This window comes from Lolium rigidum, chromosome 6, assembly GCF_022539505.1.
Source record: "Lolium rigidum isolate FL_2022 chromosome 6, APGP_CSIRO_Lrig_0.1, whole genome shotgun sequence".
NCBI lineage: Eukaryota > Viridiplantae > Streptophyta > Magnoliopsida > Poales > Poaceae > Lolium > Lolium rigidum.
The window spans coordinates 53230260-53235580 of NC_061513.1; the positions used below are offsets into that span (position 1 = coordinate 53230260).

The 5321-nt window shown below is 42.3% G+C and overlaps 1 pseudogene; it reads right to left on the reverse strand.

Moving 5' to 3' along the window:
- Positions 1 to 553: 553 nt before the first annotated feature.
- LOC124662609 lies at positions 554 to 1589 on the reverse strand (annotated as a pseudogene).
- Between the last annotated feature and the right edge of the window lie 3732 nt (positions 1590 to 5321).

The following is a 5321-nucleotide window of genomic DNA, read 5'->3' on the forward strand; positions in this document are numbered from 1 at the left end:
ATCCCGCATCAAGGTTGGCGATGGTGTTTCTCCTGCCACACCGCGCCATCTACTAAACATCTTCAGTTTTAATGGATAACAACTGCTCCATCGCCAACTCAACGTCCCCATGGCCCACCTGCCAACGTTGCTGGCCAGCCAACTATAACTTCCTAAGTTTTGTGGTTACAAAATAGAGGAAAAAAATGTGCGTTTTGAATTCATGCATAGAAAATTTCTGGAATTTTCGCACTTTTACTTAATTTGGCTTCTGAATATTTGATAGGCCAAATTAGTTCAAATGATTGTGGTTAGAATATTTGTTGACATATTTACTTGGTCTAGCTGTTCAGTTCAAAATGCAGGTTTAGTTGTGTCCAGGACTGGTGCAGCAAAGACGATCTCAGAAAACAAGTTATTATGGAGCAAAGTGCAAGCTTTTACCAGAACAAATATGTGGAGTATTTTCTGGAGTAGCTCTACAAAGATTATCGAGGACAAGCCCTGGTCGATTCAGAGTACTGGATGAATTCGGAGATATGCTGAGATAAAATGCAGATGCTTCAAACAATTCCTACGAAGCTTCAGAGTTCAGACCAGGCTGAGACGTGTGGATCGCGGAAAGGAAAAGATAATAGAGCAGGTCACGTTTTCGTGAGAGGTGATGCTTATCAGCTGTGATAGGCGATATGACCAGATATTTTATTATCTAGACGTACGTGACATGGTTTAGAATTTGCAGCTGCTCTTTGTACATGGTAACCGATACATCGGAACGTCTGCATGGGTACCTCGTGGAATATGCAGTCGAGGATAGAGTAGGAGCTTGCTGGGCCAGAGATTCCCCTCTTTGATCCGTTGGGCAGGGCGGAAGGAAACCGGTGGAGAATGGTCCCGTTACGGAGCCTGCTGATGGTGATGCCGTTGGACGACATGACCAGGCATCGTTTGCCGGCAGGCCTGGCACAAACATGCCTGCATACAGAAAAATTAAATTGTTGGAGCAATGTCAATCCTTCTTCGTTTGTACAGTAACTTCTAACTTGACTTGTGAGTACAATGCTAGCGCTATTTCACAATCGTAGGCTTAGGTACGTTGTACTCGGTTGTAATTTCTAAGCTAGAAGACACGCAAAGTTTGCTGCTAGGATGAGGATGAACTGACAAGGCATGCCAAATTGAACATAATCCGTATTGGAAGAGTTATCCTTCGAAGGGACTACAGAAGAATCGAACTTGAATCGAGATGACGGGGGGCAATGGATTACCAGTCGCGGGCGAGGTGGGGAGGGGCGTCGACCATCCACTCCGGGAGCATGATCTGGCGGGCGAACCAGCGGCGCTGGTCGGGGCCGCGGAGCTTGGCTGCGGCCAAAGAAACATCAGCGACGGCGGGCTCGTCTCCGTGGGCGTCGGGGGAGGTAGGCGGTTGGTCGTCGGAGGAAGACGACGGGGGGGGACAGGAGGGAGTTGGCGAGGCTGCGTGCGCGCGCCTGGGCGTCGGCGCGCCGGGCGGACTGAGTCCGGAGCGCGGAGTCGCGGCGGCGCTGCTGGTCGGAGATGGCGGCGCGCTTGTAGGGCCGGCGAGGGTCATGCTGCGGCGGCGCCATGGCTGACGGAGGTGACGGATCCGCTTAGGATGGTTTTGATTTGGGCTTAGACTGGCGCTCGGGCCCCTCTTTTAGTCTGGATATAATGGGAGGTGCTTAAAAGAAATAATTTTTAAAAATAAACTGGCTTTCCTACTAGTAGCGCTATAAAATTCGTTCCACTAAGATGTATTTAGTGCCAGTGTAAAAAAAAGATGTATTTAGTGTTCGGTTATTCAATTAAAGAATCATTTCGTGCGGAAAATTTATCTAACCGTGTGAGTTAAGATTCCCCCATATAAGGGCAGCGCGGCTAACGAATCTTTCAAACATATCTTCAGAATAAATTTTCTCCTAAACGGTTAATGCAATTGATGATATGCCAGCACCGCTAGGTTCGTATCGACGGGAGATTCGAAACAAAATTCTTTCTAATTGTATTTTGTCGAAACTTTTTTTTTCAACTTTAGTTGCAAGGTTACAATACTATAGGTATCAGGTTACTAGTTAACTGTTACCAGTCGAATTGTACATAATTTCCGAATAACTTGAACATGCTTTTGTCATGGAAATGATTTACATGTTTAGAGAGTGGTTATTTGACCCATTCTAATCAGGTAGAAGATAACATTACCACCATGCAAGACTTACATGAGTGAGGAGCGAAAGTAATTTTTTTTTGGCAATTATTTCATTTTAGCCTGGCAACAACTTTGGCTAACCAAGTGATCAAGTGACTATAATCTAGCAACTAGGTTCGAATAAAAAAAATTCAAGCTAATCGTGAAAACGGATCTGTATTTCAACTTACAATTCAAGAGGTAAACAATTTAAAATTTGAAGAACAAAAGAATTCTCAGGTGGCAATTATGTTGCATGGGACAACATAGGACAGTCTTTTAACATTTGCAAGCTAAAGTGTTTCCGCATCATGCCAATTATTTTTATTTGTCTATTTCAAATCTATGATCATTATCACACACATACAACAATGACACATCATACTTGGATATACAAAACAAACCCTATAAGAGGATAATGTTCATGCCACATAGGATGAAAATATTTACATGGCTTGCACTCTAAGCTATGACACCTCATGCTTAAAGCATTGCTATGGATGAGAGCATGACAACCAAGCACATTACTCATCAAACCAAAACAAGAGTCACCTACCTATGTCTCATGATACTATAGGATGCTCAATCCTATAAAAGGAACCTCACATATCATCCATTTGATCATCTAGTACCATGGTACAAGCAAACCAAACAGTTGGGCCACACCATACATTATAGATGAAGCGGGTAGGAGGAGGCATACTACAAGATGCAGATTTATCAGATTTTCAGAAGTACATGCTACAAATATAGCAAGGTAGAATTCTTAGAAACATAGGTTATTGATGCTACCCGTAGCCATGTCTATCCAAGAAAGTGCAATAGGAGTGTTATGCCCCAGTTATTAAGCAAACACTTGATCTTGGAGGAGAAGCTATACTTTATTAGTGATACCTTAGGAAGCCAATACCATGATCATCAGAATTTGGTAATGATCATAAACCTCTAGAAGTAAGAAGCTAGTGAGAAATAAGTTGATTATATCTAGAACATGATTATGCTTTGGGGACATAGGAGAGAAAGTGAAACCCTTGTATGATCGGAAGATATCATCCATCAATGAAATAATAGGGAGACTACTAGTAAGCAACCCTTGTCCATTTTCAACATTCTGAGTAGAGAAACAATTGAAGGACATCAAAACCTTACTTAGTCAAGTACTTAGGTCAACCCTAATCATATTTTGTGTAACCATCCTATCAATGGTGAGGAAGACCAACCCTAGTCTATCCTCAACATATATAGTAATTCACATGTCCTTTAATACTTGGAAACCCTATACCACATCTCAAATTCTACTTTTGCTTCAATTTGTATGATCAATAACTCATTTTTTTAGAATGAAGATCAAACCATGTATATGTAGGTGTACCCCAACTATTGTTTCAAAACAAATAAAAGTCATATGAGAGGAATAGGAAATACCCTCAGCATTTCAACTCTAGGGTTTAACAAATCAATAACAATGACTTTAAAATAAACCTAAACCAATTTCCAATTCCTTACATTTGGACAAATAAATAATGTCATAAAATCACTTCTCAAACAAAAACCCAAGTAATAAGACCTTATAAATTACTTATTTGCAAAGTAATACAAAATCAAAACTCTACATATCACTAGGTAACTAAACCACCCTTTTGAAAAATAATTTGAATACTCCAATATTGATATTTAAAATCATACATATTTGAATGTTTAATCCAAATTCCAATAGTAAGTAATAAACAAATATGTTAATTACCATATAAATCTCCTAATATACCACAAAAGTATATAAATATTAGGATTAATTTTAGTATAATTCAAATAGGAAAAATGCGAAACAAAATTGAATTCAAAATAGAATTCAAAAACATAAAATACAAAACAGAAAAAGAAAAGAAAAAAGGAAAAGAAGGCTTACTATACCAGGCCGCAGCGGCCCATTAGGCAGCCCAGCGCAAGCCCACCCAAAATAACGCTTTGCACACGAATTACGTCAAGCAGACGCTGATAGCTGTAAATTACAATGCTAAAAAAATCTTGATACGTTGGGACTCCAAGTGCAGAGTGTTGTATCAAGGGAGTATCTTTCCCACAAGGGTGACTTGAGGGTTTATATCAAACTCTCGGGGAACTGGATGGAAAAGTATTCTTTTCTCTCTTTTTCAAGCAATCCTGCATGTAAGTAAATACCTTGTGTCCCCAACTCCACCATGTGGTTGTTAAGCACCAGGTTTCGCGTAAGTAAATAACACAAGTAGTAATAAAACAACTAGTAAACTAAACTAGACAAAGTAACTAAGTAATAACTGTAAAGAGATTGATTGTTTTTGGTGTTTTGATGCAAACAAGAAAGATAAACGTTTTTGTATTTTTCGAATAAAATAGTGTAGCTAATATAAAACAATGTAAATCTACACTACTTAAAAAGAACGAAGTTCCTCCGTTTTCTGCCACCAATTTCGTCGTCGTCGCCCTCTTGGGCCTGGTCGAGCTTCATCTTCGCCCCTTGGGCCTGGTCCATATTCGCTCTCCACTTCCTTCCGAGCGAGGAGGCTGAGGCAGCCATTCCATCCAAAAACCGAGCGATTCACCATGCTCCCGACCTAGGGTACCGCCACCCCACCGCCACTCCCTCCTGCCATGGCGCGCCGCCTCCCTCCAAGGCTCTTTTCCCGTCTTTGTTTTTGCGCGACTCCGCCTTCCTCGCCAAATCAGATTAGATCTGATCGAATCTTGTTGCCATCGAAAAATCGAGCAGATACCTGCAGTCTGCAGCGATTTCCGCCGCGGTTGGCCACCGCCAAGAGCAGAAATCCCGCGACGGACACAGCCGGCCTCGAGTTCATCCACCCGCCGCACCTCGATTTGGTCCGAGGAGAGGTTCGTCGCTGCAGAAAAACGTGGGGCGCTGCCTGATCTGGATGGAACAGTACAAGATCGCGGCCATGACGGGCGCTACAAGATCGAAAAATAAAGTCCATGGCCGGCGGCGGCTCGGGGTCAAGGCCATGGCGGCCAAAATCCAACCAGAACGATCTCGTCGAGTGGCCTTGGCGGGCGCTACAGGCTCGAGAACGACACAACCCAAGAGGCAGAATTACTCTGGACAAATTATGAGCAGATACACGTCTTTGTCACCGGCGCA